At 43.8% G+C, this 23,559-nt stretch overlaps 1 pseudogene across 1 annotated transcript; it reads left to right on the forward strand.

Annotated features, from left to right (window-relative positions):
- Nucleotides 1–1,570: 1,570 nt before the first annotated feature.
- On the forward strand, nucleotides 1,571–2,743 carry LOC310640354 (BAG family molecular chaperone regulator 3-like; annotated as a pseudogene). Its single transcript has one exon. The product of its transcript is annotated as a BAG family molecular chaperone regulator 3-like (transcript).
- Nucleotides 2,744–23,559: the final 20,816 nt, after the last annotated feature.

Raw genomic sequence — 23,559 nt, forward strand, 5'->3', positions numbered from 1 at the left:
ATAGAAAAAAATGTTTGATTTGAACATGGTTATACTTAGATACTCATATTCAATGAAATAAAAAGGATTTCAAATACATTTAGTCTACTATAAATATATTAGGCCTAGATCCAAGTCAGTGTCAAAAAGTCAATGAGCCGCATCTACAGTTAATAAATTTAAAATAAAAATTATTCATAAAAATGAGACAACCAATCTAAGCAGTACTGCAAAAAAGATACATATTTATAAAATGCTCTGACTTAAAAACATGTTAAAGGGATGAATTTTAAACAGCACACACAGACATGGCCAATCATGCATCCCTTAATGATATTTTTAATTGTCTAGAATTGGAGTTTTATTTTGATGTTGACATTTTTCTGGTATTAATTCCAGCTATTATAATGCAGTTTAAAATGACTTTCTTCTATATCTAACTTGGGTTAATGACTTTCATGCTGGTGCAAAGAGCATAAGCCCAAAGGTGATTTTAAAGTAACGCATAGACACTGACTTTTTGAAAACTCATTAATGCATGTCCACACACACTTTGGCCATGCACAGACATTGGTGTGCTATGCAGACCAATTGTATGCATCATTCTTTGTACTTAAAATTAATCTGACAGAGTTTATAATCCCAAGTAAGAGTTGACATTTATTTTATTTATTTTATTTATTTTTATTACATTTATATCCTGCCCTTCTCCGAAGACTCAGGGCGGCTTACAAGCTTAGCAGTAGCCTTCATTCTATGTATATGCCTGCTTGTTAGGGCTTTCACACACACCCCAAGCGGCATTATTACAAAGTCAGCTTATTGCCCCCAACAATCTGGGTCCTCATTTTACCTACCTCGGAAGGATGGAAGGCTGAGTCAACCTTGAGCCTGGTGGGATGCGAACCTGCACTAATTGCAGGCAGCTGGTGTTACTTAAGGAGGCATCAGCCCACTGCTCCACCAAGGCTCTTCATGGCATGCTCTCTTTACTGGATTGTGACCCACACAAACAATTAAAGAACTGCAAGATTCTGTCTTAACTTGTGAACCATTAAGTTATTGCTTCCGTAGTCTCTCTGTATTTTAATTCCATCCTAAAAGATAAGAATGTATTAGTATACCATCACAATAGTACTGTGACAATGATTTTTTTTCCAAACAAATGAGTATCAAATATGCCCTCGGCCATGACAAATGTTGGTTCTCAGTTTTAATTTGATTTGGGTCATTTGATTTGTATATGACCTGAGCTAAAATTGTGGGCAAATCCAGCCTCTGAAAGTTAAGGAGCACATTCCAACAAGAGAACCACAATCTAATTGACTTTGGCAAACTAAGAATAGTTGTGCTATCTTATGCTAACTTCACTTGACAAACCAACACTTTCAGCAAAAGGGATATATCCAGAGATAATCAGGATAGCAATGAGTATTGCATAGCTTAGAAATCAATCAATCAGTCAGAATAGAGCTGGAAGAGACCTTGGGGGTCTTCTAGTCCAGCTCCCTGCTCAAGCAGGAGTTTCTATATCATTTCAGACAAGTGATTGTCCACCTTTTTGCACCTCACCTCTTATCTTGAATGCAGCATGACTGCAGCTGCTCGGTCTCCCATGCGGGTGCAGGTGGAGGCCGGAGGCAGCGAGCGGGATCCCCTGCCTCCAGGCTGGGAGGTGAAGATAGACCCTCAGACTGGCTGGCCTTTCTTTGTGCATCATAACAGCCACACAACCACCTGGAATGACCCATGCCTACAGGAGGACCGCCTGAAGGAAAGTGCATCAGCAAATGGCCCATCTCGAAATAGTGTGAATCAAGCCCAAATCCAAGATGGAAATGTGGGATATCCAAAGCTTCATGCTGGTTATATTCCAATCCCAGTTGTACATGAAGGTGCAGAAAACAAACAACATTACTCATACAATTCTGGCTATCAGCCTGGCATTCAGTGTGTCAAGACAGAAACCATTCCTACCCAAGTTTGGGCCCCATCATCTCCAAGAGGAAGCTTTATCCATTCACAATCTCCAGCTAGAGGGCTTGCAGAAGCTGCCCAGACAGATAAGCCATGTGCACAACCAGCAGCAACCCCAATCCAAATACAGTCCTTGGGATCTGAGCTGTCTCCATCTTCAGAATCGCCAACAATTTCCCCTCAGTCTTCCAGTAGGCATAGCTCAGGAAGTCATCAGCTCTCTCGAGGATATATTCCCATCCCTGTGATCCATGAGGGAAATGCCCCAAGATACCAATCACAAGTCTATCATCAGGCACAGAAGATGCCCTGCCCAGCCCAGCCAAGTGACTATCAACCTCCTCAAACAGTGTACCATAAAATTCAAGTTGATGATTTAGATCAACAGCCCTAATTCAGAGTGTCACAGCGAGGCTCAGCAAGTCATTAAAGTTCACCAGGAAGAATCCAGTCACCAACACCAATCAGATTACAGTCAGTCAAACCTCAACAACAAGTGCCAACTGAAGCACTGCCACCTCTGCCACCTGATACTAAGCTTAAAAACAAACCTGGTTCACCTGGAACAGAAAGTCCTACTCAAAGTATCCCCATTTAAGTCATATGTAAATATGTACTTACTAAGGCACCCCAGCAGATGCCATTTTCTCCCATTCAAGTCATACGTCCAGATGTAAACACTAACCCACCCCAGCAGGTACCATTTCCTACAGTAGAACAACCTGCATCTAAAGAAGACATAGTCTCAAATCTTGCTAAAGAAAATTGCACTGTGGATGAACCATAAAGACAGGCAAAACTTAGTCCTTGGACTCCCTAAATTAAATGTGTGTTAAGCAAATTTTAACTTCCATGCATTTCCAGAGCTTTGCACCAGTTAGTTTTTATTCAACAGCTTGGATCACGGAAAACAGTTGTGGGACAGAAAGGGTGCATAAAAATAATGTTTAGCTTATATTCTGTATCTTGATCAAGTAATCTGTTTGAAAAACACCTTGTAAAATGACTGCTTTCAATTCAACACAATGAGTGAAAAATGATTTCAATCAATTTCAGTTAGCAGAGTTACTTTCATAAAATCATTATATGTATTATATGTATATTTTTTAAAAATACACTCTTAGGAAAAATGTTTTCATTATTAGGCAGTTTAATGATGTCTGGAAAGTGTGTTAAGAAACTATAGGGATATTTATATGTACTGTATTGAGAACTTCAATGCTATATTTTAAATGAGAAAAGAAATAAACCAGACTGTAGAAGCCTGATGAACCTGTGTGGTTAATAAATGAGAAAGATGACTGTACATTGTTTGCTTCTAAAATTAAAAAAAAAGTGGTTGTCCAGTCTTATAACCAACTTCCTGCTTTAAAAAACATGTCAGCTATGTAGCTTCAGCTCTACAAGAAGAGGGCATTGCTTCTCTCCAAAAGATGACAATCGAAGATTGAAGATTGCCCTGACAGCAAATTCACTCAGAAGTATTTTGACATTTTTTTAAAATAGTAAAAATAATAACAATAATAATAACCTCCAAAGTTCATCTCAGGATTTAAAAATATCAAGTGTCCAATCTTGTAAGCCCCCAATCATTTAAAATCTATCTTATTTTGTCCCCAGCTCTCTTATCTTTTAAATACTTTAGTAGTTTTACATAATTTACATAATAAAGTTGGAAGGGACCTTGGAGGTCATCTAGTCCAACCCCCTGCTCAGGCAGGAAACCCTATCATTTCAGACAAATGGCTGTCCAGTCTCTTCTTAAAAACTTCCAGTGTTGGAGCATTCACCACTCTTGTGTGTTTGCAGCCCAGTCACATTCGACATTGAGAATTTGTTTGCCCCGACTCAGCTGGAGTCTGTAATGTTCACGGACTTGAAGAAATGACTCAGCGACCATTTCCAGCCCAAGCTCTCAGTAATAGCTTGGTGGCACGTGTTCAAATAGAGGGTCCAGAAGCCGGGTGAATCAGCTTGCGAATTCATTGCAGCTTTGAGTCAGGCTGAACGCCTGTGCCAGTTCTCCGATATAGAAGAGAGACTTCGTGACCAGCTCATCTGTGGCCTCCAAAATTGAGAACTGCAACTGAAGCTCTTTGCCAAAGAGATTTTATCATTCCCAGATGCGTTAAGAGCAATCATGGTGGACAAAGCCGCCGCCAGGGCCATAAAAGCCAAAAGCACACAGCATGAGGAGGCCATCCACCATGAGGATGCCGAACATGCAGAAGACTCCAACAGCAGCCAAGAAGTGGACAAGCTTCAATGGTGTGACCAACCAGCCAAGTCGGAGCGACAATAAACAGGGGACAACTTACAAGGCAGGTCCCTTACTTAGGTGCCCAGGTTGTGGCGGCCGCCACCAATGCATGGATTGCAGGTTCTGGACAGCCATGTGCTAGGCCTGCGGGAAGACTGGGCACATCGCATCTGTCTGCAGAGGTCACCAGAAGGACCGCCAATTGAACCGCCAATTGGACGTTTAGATCAGGAGAGGTACCAGGACCCCGGGGCAATTTAGCATAGGGTTTTGCTCCAGGTGCCGCAGCATTTGTCACATGGAAGCTCACTGCCCCATTAAGCCAAAATTTCAACTTCAGGTCGAGCTGCAAGGGGTCCCTTGCAAGATGGAACTGGACACGGGATCAGCCATGTCCATCATATTGCTTGATACATTCAGGTTCATCTGCAACAGCAGTAAGAGATGGGACAAGGTTAGACCATCCAACATTATCCCGACCAACTTTCAGAATGCTAGAGTCGCTGTCAAGGGCGAGGCCACATTGGCCGTCAAATTCAAGGGGTATTCTGGGCACCTGGACGTTGTCGTAGTAGAGGGTCAGAGAATGAGCCTGATAGGGCTCGATTGGTTTGATGCATTAGGTATCCAAGTTAACGGTATCAACCGGAAGTCGTGAACTTAGCATCAGTATGCGAGGAGTTTGCAGATGTTTTTGACACAAGTCTGGGGACGTACAAAGGCCCTCTGATAGCATTTAAACTGGATCCTGCTGTAATGCCTATCGGGATTAAGCCCTGTAGAGTGCCATTTGCTCTTAAACACAAAATAGATGCTGAATTGGACAAGCTAGTCCAGGGGTCAGCAACCTGAAACAGTGAAAGAGCCACTCAGAACCGATTCCCTCACAAAAGGAAAAACTGGGAGCCGCAAAAAAATGTGTGTGCATGTGCGTACATGCGCGCATGTGCAGAACAGGGTTTGACTGAAGAGTGGAACCAAGGTGAGATATGCACCTACCCTGCATATTTGAATTGATTGGTTGAACTTTTTTAGTCCCACTTTTTTTTGGGGGGACTGCACATGGCAGAAGACTGGGAGCCGCAGGAGATGGCTGAAAGAGCCACATGCAGCTCCGGAGCCACGGGTTGAAGACCTGTGAGCTAGTCGAACAGGGGCTACTACAGCCAATAGATGGGGGTGAATGGGAAACCCCAATCATCACACCACTAAAAGCCAACGGAGAGGTCAGGATTTGTGCTGACTACAACTGCACAATTAATCATGCACTTAAGCAGCACGCATACCCGGTACCAGTCGTGAGCCACATTCTGGCATTGCTGCAAGGGGATAAAGTTTTTACAAAGTTAGATTTAGCACAGGCCTACCAACAGCTACTTGTGGATGAGGCCATAGCCACAGCACAGACTATTATAATGCACAGAGGGGCATTTAAAGTAAAACACCTCCAATTTGGGGTTAGTGTAGCCCCTGGTATTTTTCAAAGCATTATGGAGTGTATGCTCAAGGGCATTCCAGGGGTCTGCCCCTACTTTGACAATGTGCTCAACACCAGTGAGTCCACTGAGGTGCTTGCAAGGAGGCTCAAAGCTGTCCTTCAATGGCTCCACGAAGTGGGCCTTAAACTTAAAAAACAAGTGTAGTATAGGAGTCCCTTCAACTGAGTTCTTGGGTTTCTGTATCGATGCCGATGGCATCCACCTGCCGAGTCCAAGCTGAAAGCCATTTAGCTGGCACCTAGCCCCTAGACAAAAGGAGAGCTTCAAGCATTCCTAAGCCTCCTAAATTTTTACCATGCATTCCTTCCTAACAAGGCCGCTGTGGCAGAGCCATTTCACCAGCTCTTGGATAAAAACACTGCTTGGAAATAGATGAAGGTCCATGAAAGCAGTTTTAAGGCATTGAAAGCCCTACTGTCCTCCAGTTCAGTGATCACCCACTTTAAAGAGTCTTTGCCTGTGTGCCTTGCGTGTGACGCATCCCCATATTAGGGTGGGGGCTGTTTTAAGCCACTTGGAGAGTTTAGTTTAGTTTAGTTTAGTTTTATTTAATTTATATACCGCCCTTCTCCTTGGTGGGGACTCAGGGCGGTTCACAGGGCATATATAAAAAAGACAATACAAAAATTAAAAAAAGATTAAACCCATGCCCAGTTAAAAACAGTGAACAAGTCTAAAACAACTATTAAAACCCATCCCCGTCAGGCCAGACCAGCTATTTCGAATAGGTGGGTCTTCAGGTCACGACAGAAAGTTCGGAGGTCTGGTGCCATCCGGAGCTCAACCGGCAGTTGGTTCCATAATGCCGGAGCACCCACAGAGAAGGCTCTCCCCCTGGGGGTCACCAGTCGGCATTCCCTGACTGGCGGCACCCTGAGGAGGCCCTCTCTGTGGGAACGCACAGGGCGGAGGGGAGTTGACGCCGGCAGCAGGTGGTCCCCGAGGTATCCCGGACCCATGCCATGTAGGGACTTAAAGATCATTACCAAAACCTTGAACCTCACCCGAAAGACAACTGGTAACCAATGCAGCTCGCGGAGCAAAGGTGTAACATGGGAGTACCGGGAAACTCCCAAGACAACTCTCGCGGCCACATTCTGTACCAGTTGGAGCCTCCGAGTGGTCTTCAAGGGAAGCCCCATGTAGAGAGCATTACAGTAGTCAAGGCGAGAGGTCACGAGCGCATGAGTGACCGTACACAGGGCATCCCGGTTCAGATAGGGCTGCAACTGGCGCACCAGGCGAACCTGGGCGAAAGCCCCCCTAGTCACGGCCACTATATGATCTTCCAGGGTAAGCCGTGAATCTAGGAGGACACCCAAGTTGCGAGCCCTATCCACGGGGGGTAAGAGCTCACCCCCCATAGAAAGAGATGGAACATTTTGAATGTCCCGGGATGCCGGAATGTACAGCCACTCAGTCTTGTCAGGGTTGAGTTGAAGTCTGTTCCTCCCCATCCAGACCCGAACCGCCTCCAGGCAACGGGACATCACAGCGAGGGCATCACTGGGGTGGTTTGGGGTCGAAAAGAAAAGTTGGGTATCATCGGCATACTGATGATACCCAACTCCAAAACCACGAATGATCTCACCCAGCGGTTTCATATAGATGTTGAACAGGAGAGGCGAGAGAACCGACCCCTGAGGAACTCCACAAACGAGAGACCCAGGGGCCGATCTCTGCCCCCCTGCCAACACCGACTGCGTGCGTCCCAGGAGATAGGAGGAGAACCACTGAAGAACTGTGCCTCCCACTCCCAATCCCCTGAGACGCCGCAGCAAGATACCATGGTCAATGGTATCGAAAGCCGCCGAGAGGTCTAATAGGACTAGGACAGAGGAATATCCCCTATCCCGAGCCCTCTAGAGATCATTCACCAGAGCGACCAATGCCGTCTCCGTGCAGTACCCGGGCCTGAAACCCGATTGGTAGGGGTCCAGATAATCCGCTTCATCTAGGACCAGAGGGAGCTGATGCGCCACCACACTCTCGACAACCTTCGCAAGAAAGCAAAGGTTGGAGACTGGACGAAAGTTGTTCAAAACAGCTGGGTCCAAGGCAGGCTTCTTGAGGAGAGGTCTCACCACCGCCTCCTTCAAGACGGTGGGGAAATAACCCTCACTCAAAGAAGCAGATATAACCGCCTGGAGCCAGCCTCGTGTCCTCTCCCTAGCTGCATAAACCAGCCAGGAAGGGCACGGGTCCAACAAACATGTGGAGGAGCTCAGCCTCCCCATAATCCTGTCCACTTCATCAGGGGTCACAGAATCAAACTCTTCCCAGATAACATTGACAAGACCGCCCGTGTCCTGATCGCCTGACTCTGCCCAGCTGAAGTCCAAACCGGTCCGAATCCGAGCGATTTTATCCGACAGATGTTGACTAAATTCCTCGGCACGACCCTGCAAGGGATCCTCCCTCACCTCCTGATTAAGAAGTGAGCGAGTCACCCTAAACAAGGCGGCCGGGCGATTATCTGCGGACGCGATGAGGGTGGAGAAGTAATTGCACCTCGCCACCCTCATCGCTGCGAGATAAGACCTAATATAGGTTCTTAACCGCAACCGGTCGGGTTCGGATCGGCTAGACCTCCAGCAGCTCTCTAGGCCCCGTTTCCGACGCTTCATCTCCCGGAGCTCCGCGGAAAACCATGGAGCTCGCTGGGATCTGCGCCGGGTCAGGGGCCGCAAGGGTACAACCCGGTCAAGTGCCTCAGTGGCTGCCCTTTCCCAGGCTTCCACTAAGGCATCCGCCGAGCTGTGAGCAGTGGAGGCAGGTGGGGACCCCAGCGCCGCTTGGAATCTATCAGGATCCATTAAGCGTCTGGGGCGGTACCATCTAATTGGCTCCGTACCCCCACGGCGGGGGGTGGCAAAACGGAAGACCAGCCACAGGAGATGATGATCGGTCCATGACAGGGGCATAATAAATGGAGAGCCCCCACCTAGATCATCCAACCACCGTCTAGATAAAAAAATCAGGTCAAGGGTGTGGCCTCCCTCATGAGTTGGCTCTGAAATTAATTGTGTCAGGTCCATGGCCGCCATGGAAGCCATGAACTCCCGAGCTAGCTCAGATGAACCTCCCAGGGATGGTAGATTGAAGTCTCCCAAAACTATAAGTTTGGGAAACTCAACCACCAAACCCGAGAGGATATCGAGCAGCTCGGGCAGGGCTGCCGCTGTGCGACTAGGCGAAATGTACACCAGCAGCAAGCCCAACTGCGCCCCAGAACCAAATCTCACAAAGAGAGACTCACACCCGACTATCTGAGAAACGGTGGTCTCCCGCGGACATAAGGTCTCCCTAATGGTAACCGCCACTCCCCCACCCCTGCCATGAGCTCGCGGCCGGTGTAGCACCCGGAAGCCTGGTGGGCAGAGGTCAACCAAAGGGACCCCACCCTCAGGGCCCAACCAAGTCTCTGTGATGCAGGCCAGGTCCGCATGCTCACCCTCAACTAAATCCCTAACGAGGGGAGCTTTATTAACCACGGACCTAGCATTCAGGTACACCAGCCGGAGCTCAGGAGGCTGCACATCCTCGCTCCCGGCACCTCGGGGAAGAACCAGAGGGTCGGAGCGCCTCACCGCTTGTAAACAGCGGAGATGGCCCTCCCAGTAACGATACGGCCCTCTGTCCATACGCCTGCTGCCATACCCCAATGTCGTGGGAATCGGCAGTCCCACGACCCGCTCCGGAGCCCCAGATGTAACCACACCCCGCTCTCCCCGAACGCCGTCAGACCCAGGCCTGGCCTGCAACCCAGTTGTTTGGCTACCCCCCACAGCCAGACAACCACTACCCCCCACCCCCCTCCCCAACCCCCTAAAAAATTTGACTAAAAAATTAACCAGGGGCCTCTTATTAAATTTATATCGAGAGCCCCTGGTCTTACCCGGCCATCTCTCAGGGTCCCAATAATTGGGCCCCTCATCGAGACTGGGGATAGAGAAGAAGGCGGGATGCACCCAGGAGAGGGGGGCGCCCCTGAGGGCGAGCAAGTCCGTATCGGAATATCGAAGCATACAGTCCGAGCAAGTCCAGGGAGGGCAGTCCAATGATTAAAAATCCAACAGGAGGTTCGAAGGTAAGGAGTGGAACATTTGGGCCATCCACCAACCTACTGCCACTCGGTTGGATACTCCCAGGGGCAGACCACAACCCATCCTCTCACAACGGGCCGCGAGTCTGCTCCCGGGGATGGTCCAAAATGCCCACCCTGGGTGGGGCAGCACCCACAGAGCTCCCACCTCTATGGGGCTGCCGATGTAAAACAAGCCACTCTCCCACTGTGGCCTGTACCCAGGTCCGTCCCAGTCCAAAGGGGAGAAAAGGAGGCAGATGGAAAATTAATAAATAAGTTAATAAATAAGTTAATAAATAAGTTGGTAGTCTGCTATGTCACCGCCGTTGCCACAGACATCGCCGTTGCCGGTAAAACAGGCCAGTGGGCCTCGAAGACGCCACCATCGCCATCACCCATCGAGTGATGGGACTCAAGTCCCAATTGCTTATTACTCGAGGACATTATCCTGTACAGAATGTAATTATGCACAAATTGATAAAAAGGCATTGGCCATCGTAGCCGGGGTAAAAAAATTCCACAACTACTTGTATGGAAGGGGCTTCAAGGTCTTCACAGACCATATACCACTATTGGGGTTATTCACTACTGACAGACAGACACCCCACATCTTGTCCCCTAGGATGTTAAGATGGTCCATCTTTTTATCGCAAACCTGGCAAAGACATGGGCCATGCAGATGGTCTCAGCCAGTTGCCATTGTCTCAGATCGAGCCAGATCCAGCTTCAGTGGCTTACATTTTGTCTATTTAGGATTTGCCTGAGTTCCCCCTCCACGCAGGGGATATGGCTGCAGAAACTGCTGCAGACAAGGTTTTAAGCAGAGTGCTATCCTGGATTCACACAGGGTGGCTGGAAAACAGTCCTGGACCCAAGTTCCAGAACCGAACGGATGGTGCGCACTACAAAGGAGTCACTGAAGTGCATAGTGACTGTGGATTGGCACCACAGAGTGGTTGATTTTTTGCTTTGCCAGCATACTACGCCTTGCACAGCAACAGACAAAAGCCCAGCAGAGCTTTACTGGGGAAGGTGACTAATCACAAAACTGGACAGGCTGCACCCAGACTGGGTGGCAGCAGACGCCTCTCGCCCAAGGCCTCTGAGGGGGTTGCAAGTGGGTGATGGGTGGGCCCAGAACTATGGGCATGGGAACTTGTGGGTGGCAGGCAAAATCACTAAATCTCAGGCCCTCTCTCATATGAAGTGACTTTAGATGGCAGGCGAGTCGTTCGCCGCCATATTGATCAGCTGTGGAAGTGGTTCCCAGAATGGCCACAAACTGAGGACCTCGTCCCATGTCCAATTCTAGAACCTCAAACTGGCAGCCAAGCAGAACAATTCACATGCTCTGAGGACCCTAGCAGTCAGAGCAATGGGGAGGTCATCGTAGAGGGGCAAAGCCCAAGAGTGCAACATGGGTCCCCTGACAGGGAAAGTCAACCTGAACAACACAGCTGCTGTGCTAACTCTGCTCAAACAATGGACTCTGGGGTGGGCCAACCTAGAATGACCTGCCAGAGGAATTCAAGTCAACCAGACTCTCATGGAGTCACTAATCCTGGTCTACCCAGCCCTGTGGGCAAGCTGGTAGACCAGGAGTTGCCAGGATCCCCCAGGTGATCTACGAGGGTTCATAAACCTCCAGCTTATTTACAGGATTTTGTTCTAAAATAATTGTGCTGTAAAGTTGTGTGTGTTTATTGAAGTTGCTGCCTGCTCAGGAAAGTCTCTGTATTAGTGAATACATTTGGAACAATGCTGTACTTGTGCATACTGCTATTTTGTACTTTTGTAAACTCTGTAATTGCTGTACTTATTTCTTTTGTTGCTATAATGTTTGTACATTCTAGGGGGGAGAGGTGTAATGTATTGGGCCTTGTTCTACTGAGTGTACCACGTGGGGTTTGAATGCTGGAAGGTTGCTTAAGCAGGGAGCTGGCTAATGGCTCCCAGCTCCTCAGACAACCCATCTCCAGCGGCTGCCATTGGCTGCCTCTAGGGTGGCAATAAGTTGCTTTAAACCTATTGGCCACCACCTAGAAGCCAGGGTATAAATAGCTGCATTCACAGCCCTGTTTCCCAGTTCAGTTCCTGAAAGCAAAGAATGTTCCTGACTGAACTCACTTGCCTTGTTTCTTCTCTCAAGCAATGAGCCCAGTTCACAACAGCAAGGTTTCAAGTTTATTTATATTTTAATTTATATGGCTGCCCATCTGAAATTCTGGGTGCCTGACAATGTTGAAAGAAACCAGGAAAATAAAGCAAGTCAGAAAAGCAGAAAAACAACACATATAGATTCATCAACCACAATTCAGCACAACCAATGAACAGTCTCAGCTACACCTTCAGACTTACAAAGGCTTATAAAGGTTGACAAGGTAAGGGTAAACCTAATATTTGATAAATGATACTCCAGCCTTCCGGTGCTATGACAGAACAAGCTCTTTTCCTGGGTTATGCAGATAGCATTCCTTAAAAGATGGAACCTAAACTATGCTTTTCTACTGGACCCAAAGTGATGTGTCTACATAGTAGGGGGAGATATATAATAGGGGAAATAACCCAGCCCCATGTTAGATGAGTTTTCTCCCATTTTACAATCTTTCTTGCCAGAGTTGTTAAGTGAATCACTGCCTGTTGTTAGGTTAGTAACACAGCTGTTAAGCAAAGTCAGTGGGTAAGAGATTCACTTATCAGAAGATCACAAAAGCTGATCACATGACTCTGTGGTACTGCAACGATCATAAATGTATGCCAATTGGCAAGTGTCTGAATTTTGATCACTTAATCATGGGGATGCTGCAACAGTCATAACTGTGAAAAACAATCATAAGGCACTTTTCCAGTGCTGTTGTAACTTTGAATGACCAGTAAATGAATGTTCATAAGTCGAGGACTACCTGCTTGACCCTAATTTTCTATCCAGTTTAAGACCTGGCTTTCACAAATACATATAAAGAAGCCCAGTGTGCTTTAAAACTGCTGTATTAAATGGCAATAATGTACATTACCTTGGGAATCTGATTTCAACTGAAAAGTGAGGTTTTTGTTCACTATTTAATGGTGCACACTAACAGGAGCTAGTATGGCTGCCACTGAAGATTTCCAAATTAGAAAGATCACTCAAAGACAGTTTTTTTTTTTTTTTTGGTTTCGGGGGTTTTTACCATGTGGTTCAGCAAACTGAAGCAAAGAATCAGTGACGTGTCTATATGCTCTGTCTAGTTTTAGACAGTTTGCATGCTTTGCTTGACAGAATATATTTAGTACGCTTTTCCTTCTCTCTCCCTTATGTATTTTGTTTCTTCAGTACATTCAAATTACAGTTATTTTCTAAACTTTTCTTAAAATGGTCACTTCATCTGGCCTAGCAGTAACACCACTTGCTTTGTGTGCCAACTTAACAACTTTTGCCATCTGAATAAGAAATTTTTCCTCATTTTTAAAGATATTTTAGCAGTGACGATACTTACACAGTATTTGCAGAAATAGTATGTGAAGGTCTTTGAAGGATATTTTTTGACGACAAAAAAACCCTGACACATTAGAGGAGGGTTACAAATATAACTTCTTGGTAAAAAGTAGTCTTCTCTGAGAGAAGATGAACTCCAGAAACTTCCTCAATAAATCCCCAAGCCTTTTTACTTGGTAACAATGTAGAAGTGGCTTGTTATTCATTTCTTCTCAAGTTTTTTTTTCAAGTTCACAGTCTATTGGTCTCCTATACATATACTAACCAGGTCAAATCTTGTAGGAAGTTCCTGCCTTAATGCGGCTGATTGGAAAAGCTAAACAATGATGGTTAATAATGGATAGAAAGTTGTCAGGATTGTAGGCTATCCTAGAAAATTGGAAAAAAATATCTAGGTAAATATTATCTGTAGAACTACTAGCAGGATGGGGGAATCAAACAAATACACAAATTTGTCCATGAAGTCATCAGAGATCCAGCCTAAGTGGAACAAGACTTTACAATTTACGCAATGCTCATCTGGTATTTTAATTTTATCATCTATTCCATGGGAGACTGGGTGAGGTTCCCCAATATCCAAATCCACCTAAACCAAATTTAGTGTGGCAGCCAGCATTTATCACAGTCCACTGTTACTTGCTGTATCTTTTCAGGTGCTCACTCAGTATAGTATACTTAGCAGCATTCTGCTTTTACTTATTTGGAAGTTTAGGCTGCAAAGAACAGAGCTGAATGAAGATTTCAGTTCAATCTCTTTCCAGACTAAACTCTTTGCTTCTTTGAATTAAGCTGCTTTTTTTGTTGGGTCAGACCATTTTTCTCAATTACCTATCTTAACTAGCAGTGGAAGCAAGGGGCAGAAGGTTTTTGGGTTTTTTTGTCACAATCCTGACTAAAAAGAAGAGCTATATTTTTGTTACATTCTTTTAGGCTTCTCCTTATTATTACTTTAACAAAGCTTCTTTATGCAGTAGATATCATTCAATTACCAAGCTCCCCTGGTTTTGTTTTAGGAAGAACTTGTTACTTATTTTTATGATATTGTATATGTTATGACTTTCAATTTAGTAAGCAGTAGAAAGGGACGCAATGGCTCAGTGGGTTAGGACGCTGAGCTTGTCGATCAGGAGGTCGGCAGTTTGGGGGGTCGAATCCCGAGTGCTGCGTAACAGAGTGAGCGCCTGTTACTCATCCCAGCTTCTGCCAACCTAGCAGTTCGAAAGCACATAAAAATGCAAGTAGAAAAATAGGGACCACTACGGTGGGAAGGTAACAGCGTTCCGTGCGCCTTTGGCATCTAGTCATGCCAGCCACATGACCACGGAGACGTCCTCGGACAAGCGCTGGTTCTTTGGCTTTGAAACGGAGATGAGCACCGGCCCCTAGAGTTGGAAACGACTAGCCCGCATGTGCGGGAGAACCTTTACCTTTACCTTTAGAAAGGGATCAAATGGTGTTCCAGATGAGAAATGTCATTGGCTTTCTCCCTACAATATGTAAATAACCTTTTTGCTAAATAAATAACTTTACCAGATAGGAATCTTTAGTATATTTTTACAGATTTTGTGCACAATCAGAACACACATAATCTTGAATTGTACATTTCCCCACCTAGTATGGAGAATTTCAGCCTGCCAAGCTATGTTTACAAATAGTTTTATTAGTAGTTCAGCTGCTGAAGGAATGTTGAGTTATACTTCTTTCCACCTCCACAATATAGAAAGTTGTCCTAAGTTGCTAACATAATTTCTGTCATATAAAATAAGCCCAATTTTATATTTGCATTTACTATAGAAAAGTCATCATTAGCCTATCTTGTCTTCTCTCCCATTTTTTGTCACCAGCTGCTATTTTTTTCTTCTATCCATAGATGTGTTTGGTATGGTTCGTAAACGTTACTATTTCTGCCTATCAATATTTTCAGAATCCATGTTTTATTAAAGGAAAAGAAAGGAAACACGTGTGGGAGAGAAAGGAAAAGAGACCGAAGGAGGAGCAGCTGTCCCTCCCTTTTCCCCTCCCTTTTTCCTAACTAGCAATATAATATTCCATAAAAATAATGTGTGCAATTTGTGTGCCAAAAATGCCTTTATGGGCTTGAATCACATTAATTCTTTTAAATCATTCTAAGGGAATTAAGGATGTGCAAATTGCTTCTACTCTAAGAGGCAAGTTGAGCATCTGCAGCTCAAATCAATCTTTCAACTCAAAAATTCTTAAGATCAGAAAAGCTTTTGTCAAAACAGAAAGAACTCTCTTGACTATTGTCATCCTGAAGGCAGCTTCTTTTACTGGCTTTCTGGAGCTTCCTTCAGTATGCTTGTTATTGTTTTTAATAATACCCTGCCTTCCATTCATATTAATCATATCTCATCAGCCACCTGTCATTTATCATTTATTAGTTGCTATAAATGAATATAATAATTATGCTGCTTTCAAGCAAATGGGATCAAATATAAGCATTGGAGCCCAGCAGGTTCTTCAGAGCTCTGAAATGTAATGGGACTTAAGCTCACAAAGCTGTGTGTTGGATCATGGCCAAGAAGTAAGAAATACTCAGCGGCTTCTCCCTCTTCAAAGAGAGGCCTCCAAAACTTGTTCATTTCCAGCATCCGCCTTTCAATGCCCAGCTCTAAAGCGAAACTTGCTCTCTACCAATTGTGCCCAGGAAAGTTCAAGGTTTTTTTTTATGATACTAATGTTTAAGCCATGACTAATACTCTCTATATTAACCTATAAGTCAGGAAACAAGTAGCTTTCATTTCTATATTTCTATACTGAATTTTGTAACATACAGCCATTCTCACAGTATGTATAGCCACTGGCTTCGCCTTAGAAGCAAGGTTAAGCTGCAGCAGCATTGTAGTACTTCCAATGCTCCAAATTTCTCATCACTCTTTCCAGGTGAACAAGGAGGGATTGGAAAAAAAATGATACACTAGAGGGACCTTGCCTCGTTGTATTTGTTTGTGGTATGATTTCATTTTATTAATGGCAGTCAAATATGTTTCATTCTAGTCTTTTTTAAATAGTAATGGTTTACAAAAATTTACAAAAACATGCAGAATGCAAAACACAGAGGAATGGGGAGCAGGCTTTCAAGGGAGTCTGTTTCTTAAATTCTCTTATAAGGAAACAGTGGGGTTGGAGTCAAGGCTCATCTCTAAATTCAATCCAGACATCACCATTCAGTTCCTAACTAGCATAGAGTCCTAACTAGCATAGTCCTAACTAGCATAGAGTCCCATTGAGTCCATAGTTTTCTGAACACAACAACAGCAGCTGACAATTCAAGATTGAAATTTTGCCCCCTCCACCATCAAAAGGACAATTTTGCTATACTAAGGTAAAATTGTAATTGTATTAATTATAAATATGATTTGTTTAGGTCTATGAGACCACAGTTTCAGACATCCAGATGATCACTAGGAGGTGCATTATTTACTTTAACTCTCTGCTATCTAACAGTCATTTGGATTTTTCAACCAGATTTTGTAGCCCTAGACTGAATGGACCATCTCATACATTTTCATTTTGTGAAAACTGATCTCTGATAATGTGTTTGATATAGTAACCTAATAATACCAGCTGTTTTGAGACAGGTCACCTTCATTACATTGCCTTCTGTTTTTGTAATAAGGAAATGTCCTTACTGTGTTTCAGAACAAGTCTGAGATCTACTGTTTCTCTGATTGCTACCAGAATTATGCCAGTCAACTGCAGAACCACAGATATAAAACCTGTAACTTCAGGTATAGCACTTAAACATAGAAATTCCATCATATTAACATCTTCAAAGGAATAAAATTCACAAGAGAAGAAAGCCGTAACATTTTACACAAGTCTATCATAAAACCACCCACACTAACGAAATGCTCCATTACCAAAGTAACCATCTAACCTCCCACAAGAGAAGCTGGTAAGAATGCTATTTAGATGAGCACAAACACATTTCAGCAATCCTGAACATCAGAAAAGGAAACAGATTGATAGAATATTTTTCAACAAAATGGATATCAAAAGATCCAGTAGCCCCAGAAGATCCGGTAGCCCCAGAAGAAAACATACAGTATAAGGACTGTTAAAAGCCACTATCTAGGGCAAACAGGCAGAAGACTAGCAGAATGCATCCATTAATATCAATTAGCAGTCAAAAGACATGATGAAAACTCAGTCACACAACACATAGACTTCATCAAAGTTTCAATCTGTAAATTTTGATCATCCTAGATCAAGATAAATCCAAAACTGCTAAAGAGTTCCTGGTAGCCTGGCACTCAGACAAATCAGTTATCAACAGGCACACAGAAATAAACAACATCTATTTACCTTTTAAAAGAGACAATCAAAAAGTTAAAATGCCAGCAATCAACATTCAGATAAGCAGATATCAACCCCAAGATTAATACTAGAACCTAGAACAATACAGTTGGAAGGGACCTTTAAGGATTTCTAGTCCAACCTTTTGTTTGAGCAGGAGACCCTATACCATTTCAGCTAAATGGTTGTCTGCTCTCTTTTTTGAAAGCCTCCAGTTATGGACCACTGGAGTGATGGATCACTAGACTAGCAAGGAATAAACAATACCCCAATCAAGGAATCTAGACATTAACACTGACAGGGCAAGGCACTTGTATATAAACAGAGAGCAAACCTCACTCCCTTCTAACACTGATGATGTTACCAAGTTGGGTAATGAGATGTGTGCAAGAAAACAACTAAGCTCAGAGAGCACCAAGGACTGCACAGTTCAACCTGAGTCGCAAATAATTTTTTTCTATTGTTAATTTGGTTTTAGTCATCCTTCTCCATTTACTCACATAGACTGAGCAGATATCTTCAAGACATGGTACACTCAAACACTTAAACAAATTTCCCCAAACACCCAAGAAGTCAAATCAGTGTGAAGCATTTTTCTTACTCTCCACCACATGGCTGTTTGATCTTTCCTTTGAGTCAGACCTCCTCCATCCTGACCTATTTGTTCCAATCTGCTTCTCCTCTGGGCTCTTCAAGTGTTGATCTTTCCCCAGTTGATTTGCTAGGTGATTTCCTAAGCATATGAAAATCTGCCAATCTCCCTTTCTTCCTATTGCTAAAACATAGCCAGCTAATGCTACTCATTCTTTTGCAGTCTGAAGCTATTCTCTTCTCTGATAAAAAAAAATGCTGCAGGATGAACACCATGTTTTTTTTTTCACCTCTTGCTTACTCCCAAGTAGCCTTCTTAAATAAGAGTCAAATATTCCTCCTAGCTTTTGTTGTTATTGTGGTTTTATTTTATTAAGCTGTCGGTTTCTTTCCCTTCCTTCTTGCCTAGCCTTTTAGGAAGCACTTTTACTGTGCTTTCTTCTCCCGGGTATCTTTCCTTTCTTAACATTCATAACTCCTGAGTTTCATTTTTTACCTTAATTCCTTGGGAAAAAGGATCCTTCTCTCCCTGGCAGGAGTTCCTTAATTCTATTGTCCTTCACTGGCTCCAAATGTCTAATCTTTTTGTTTGCAGCAACAGCTCATCTCCTGTTAATCACCACTCATTCTCTATCTTCTACTTGCTGTTTATGGAAATGCTGTCTCTCCCATCCCAATGCAATAAGAATTAAATAATATATTAGAGGGACCATTGAATTCCTATCTATGTCAGACATATGCTTTATAAAGGAGTCTAAATAGTCTTTATGAGCAAGGAAATCTTTCTGATGCAGAGTACAACATTTTCTATCAAGTTAAATAAATATAAATAAACAGGACATTTGGAGCACAATATACTTAGATTCAAAATAGCCTTACTTAACATTTACTTGATGTTGTTTGACTTTTTTTTTACTTATTTAGGCTTAATTTTGAAGAAACAAAAGCATCCTACTAGCTCAACACAGAACATTCTGGCTACAGTAATACATTTTACAATTGCTTACCTCTTCAGACAGGATGTGTGTGTGTGTGTGTGTGTGTGTGTGTGTGTGTGAAGAATTTGTCAAGGCTTTTTGAATGCACCTTGCTAATTAACTCTTTCTTTCCTGCTTTGGCCTGACTCAAGGCTTATCCACAGGATATAGTCAACTTATGACAGCTCATTATTTGTGTAAGTTATTCAAATTGCTAATAAAGAATTTGGGAGGCTGAGATGATCATTTCGAACTTTTCTCAGCCTCCCAAATTCTTTATTAGCAATTTGAATAACTTACACACACACACACACACACACACATCTCAGAAGGGTATGGCTGACTGATGAAAACAAATAAGTTTGAAATGCATATCAGTCTCCCTTTAATTCTTTGTTAGCAATCTAAAATTTACACAAATATGAGCTGTCACTGTTGTGACTACTGCCTGTCGATGGCCTTCGGTTAGGCCGAAACAGGAAATAAAGATTTGTCCCATGTTTGGGGCCTAGCAAGGTAATCTAAATAGTTAACAAGCATTTAACACATATCTCCCTTGCTTCTCAGCTAACAAAGTGAGATAGAGCTTGTGGCCTAGAGGTTAAAACAACTGCCTAATGTGCAATCAGCCCAGGTTCGAATCTCAGAAGGGTATGGCTGACTGATGAAAACAAATAAGTTTGAAATGCATATCAGTCTCCCTTTAATTCTTTGTTAGCAATCTAAAATTTACACAAATATGAGCTGTCACTGTTGTGACTACTGCCTGTCGATGGTCTTCGGTTAGGCCGAAATATATATATATATATATATATATATATATATATATATATATATATATATATATATATATATATATATATATATATATATATATATATATATATATATATATATATATATATATATATGGATCCTTGGTTTTTCGGGTTTTTCCCCGCGTAGAATTAAAGGTGTAGGCGCAACGTTTCGATGGAATCCCATCCATCATCATCAGGCTTCTGTTTCCTTCTTCTGGGAGAAGCATGTGGCTGTTTGTTCCTCTTTTTTAAACTGCCAGAGGGGGTGTGTTCTGTGGAGGTGTGCTCTGATTGGGTAGGGGACCAAGTGTGTTCTGATTGGGTGGGAGTGTGTTTTGAATGGTGGGGGTGTTCTGATTGGGTGGGGGTGTGTTCTGAGTGGATGGGCTGGTCTCAGCTGCCAGCTCCAGACCTGAGCTGGTGAGTTGTGCTGCTTTTGTTCGGCTTCGTGTTTGTGGTGGTGCCATGTTTTTATAGTGGGTGTCAGTTTGCTTATTGTGTGGTTTGGAGGGGTTTAAAGTGGCTGATGTTGCAGCTGTAGTTAGGTTTCTGTTTTGTGGTTGTGTGTCTTTATCGTTGTGGGTTCGGATTTGCTTTTTGAATGGTTGTGTGGTGGTGATGTCATGTGATGTTATCATGAGTTTGGGTCTGGTATCATTCTTGGTGGTTGGGCTTCGTCTGTCAATCAAGGCGGGTTTCCAAATGGCTGGTAGACGAGAGGTATCATCTCGTTTATTCATGCTGTGGGGGCGTTTTTCTATCTCAATGGCTTCTCTGATTATTCTGTTGTTAAAATGTTCAATTTTGGCAATAGTTTTGGTTTTTTTAAAATCAATTTCATGTCCCGTGGCTTCAAAGTGTTGGACCAGGGATGAAGTTTGTTCTCCCTTTCTGAGTGAGTTTTTGTGCTCTTCAATGCGTGCACTTATTCTTCTGTTGGTCTGTCCGATGTATGTGGTGGGGCAGGTGGTGCATGGGATTTCGTATACTCCTTGGTTTTCTAACCCAATTATGTCCTTGGGGTTTCTTAGGATGGTGGATATTTTTCTGTCTGTGTAGAATGCTGTTTTGATGTTGTGTTTTTGGAGGACCTTGCTGATTCTGTCTGTGGTCCCTTTTAAGTATGGGAGGAGGGCTTTGCCATTTTCTTGTTCTCTGTCTTGGGTTTTTGTGGGTGTCTCTCTTCGGATTAAGTTGGTAATCGTATTTCTTTGGAATCCATTGGCTGTTAGTACATTAGTGAGAGTGTGTAGTTCGGTTTTTAGGTGTTGTTCGTCAGCTAGGTGTTTTGTTCTGGAGATGAGTGTCTTGGCTACGGAGTTGATCTGTGCTGGGTGGTGGTGTGAGAGTGCGTTCAGATAGCGGTTTGTGTGTGTTTTTTTATGGTAGATAGTGTGTCCTAGGGAGCCGTTGGATTTCTTGTAGACTAAGACATCAAGGAAGGGAAGTTGATTGTTAGCTTCTGTTTCCATGGTGAATTGTATTTTGGGGTGTAGGCTATTGAGGTGTATGAGGAAGTCATCCAGTTTTTCTTTGCCGTGTGGCCAGATTACGAAGGTGTCATCTACGTATCTGAGCCAGAGTTTGGGTTTGTGGTTGGATTTTTCTAGAGCGAGGGTTTCAAAGTGTTCCATGTAGAGGTTTGCGATGACAGGTGAGAGGGGTGATCCCATGGGTGCTCCTTCCATTTGTTTGTATCTTTGTCCATTGTAGATGAAGTATGTGTTAGATAGGCAGTGGTTGGTCAGATCTAGGATGTGTTTTGGGGGGTTGTATTTATTTAGGATAGCTGTCAAGGCTTCTTTGATTGGCACTTGGGTGAAGAGGGATACGACATCGAAGCTCACAAGTAGGTCCCAGGGCTGTAAGTTTAGTTTACTTATGATCTCTATGAATTGGAATGAATCTTGTACGTGTGAGGTGATGGAATTTGCGTAAGGCTGTAGTTGTTTGGCAAGAAATTTGGCTAGATTTTGTAGAGGTGAGCCTATGGAGCTGACTATGGGTCTGAGTGGAGTTCCTTCTTTGTGTATCTTGGGCAGACCATAGAGCTTAGGACATCTGGATGATTTTTCTCTGGGAATGATTGTTTTCTGGATCTCTTCACTGATGGGGGTGGCTTTTATTTTTGATTTTGTGGTTTTTTCCAGGTAGGTGGTGGGATCTGTCTTGAGGAGTTTGTATGTGGAGTCTCGGAGTAGGTTGGATAATTTGGTATGGTAGTCAGATGAGTTCATTACCACCGTGGCGTTGCCTTTGTCTGCTGGCAGAATGATTATGCTGGTGTCATTTTTTAGGTTAAGTAGTGCTGTCTGTTCCTCTTTGGGTAAGTTGCTTTTGGGTGGTTTGCTGGTGCAGAGGATGTTGGTCACTTCGAGTCTGATTTTGTTGGCGTCATCAGGGTTGATTTTGGTCAGGCTGGATTCGACTCCGCATATAATGGTTTCCGTGGGAATGTGTTTGGGAGCGACTGCAAAATTAAATCCTTTAGACAGGACGTTGGTTTCGGCTTTGGTGAGAATCCTATCTGAGATGTTGTGCACAGTTTGTTTCATGTGTTGCTGTGGGAGAGGAGGGGTTTGTTTCTGGCGTTCCTTTAGTCTTCGGAGTTTATTGGTGTGTGTGTCTGTTTTGTAGGCAGTCTCTGTTTCCGCTCTCCAGACAGCAATTTGTTTGAATTTGTCCCAAAGTGTGGGGTGGATCTTGTTGCTGAGTTTGAGGTGAAGTGTGAGGAGGTCTCTGTTGATTCGGTCCAGGAGGAATCTTTTTGTGTGGAGTTCGTTTCTGATTAGGGCCAGTTCAGTTCTTATCAGGATGCGTTTGATGGCTGCAGAGTTGGAGTGGAATTTCAATTGGAAGGATGTGGGGATTAAATTTTGATCTCGGCAGTTGCGTAGGAATGTGAGGTCACACAGAATGGAAGCTCTTCGTACTTCGAGTTTTTCGTAGGTCCTAGTTAGCTGGTGGATTTCCTCCCCGTAGAGGTAAGATATTTGTTTACCTCTACGGGGAGGAAATCCACCAGCTAACTAGGACCTACGAAAAACTCGAAGTACGAAGAGCTTCCATTCTGTGTGACCTCACATTCCTACGCAACTGCCGAGATCAAAATTTAATCCCCACATCCTTCCAATTGAAATTCCACTCCAACTCTGCAGCCATCAAACGCATCCTGATAAGAACTGAACTGGCCCTAATCAGAAACGAACTCCACACAAAAAGATTCCTCCTGGACCGAATCAACAGAGACCTCCTCACACTTCACCTCAAACTCAGCAACAAGATCCACCCCACACTTTGGGACAAATTCAAACAAATTGCTGTCTGGAGAGCGGAAACAGAGACTGCCTACAAAACAGACACACACACCAATAAACTCCGAAGACTAAAGGAACGCCAGAAACAAACCCCTCCTCTCCCACAGCAACACATGAAACAAACTGTGCACAACATCTCAGATAGGATTCTCACCAAAGCCGAAACCAACGTCCTGTCTAAAGGATTTAATTTTGCAGTCGCTCCCAAACACATTCCCACGGAAACCATTATATGCGGAGTCGAATCCAGCCTGACCAAAATCAACCCTGATGACGC

This window comes from Vipera ursinii, assembly GCF_947247035.1.
Source record: "Vipera ursinii genome assembly, chromosome: 4".
Lineage (NCBI taxonomy): Eukaryota > Metazoa > Chordata > Lepidosauria > Squamata > Viperidae > Vipera > Vipera ursinii.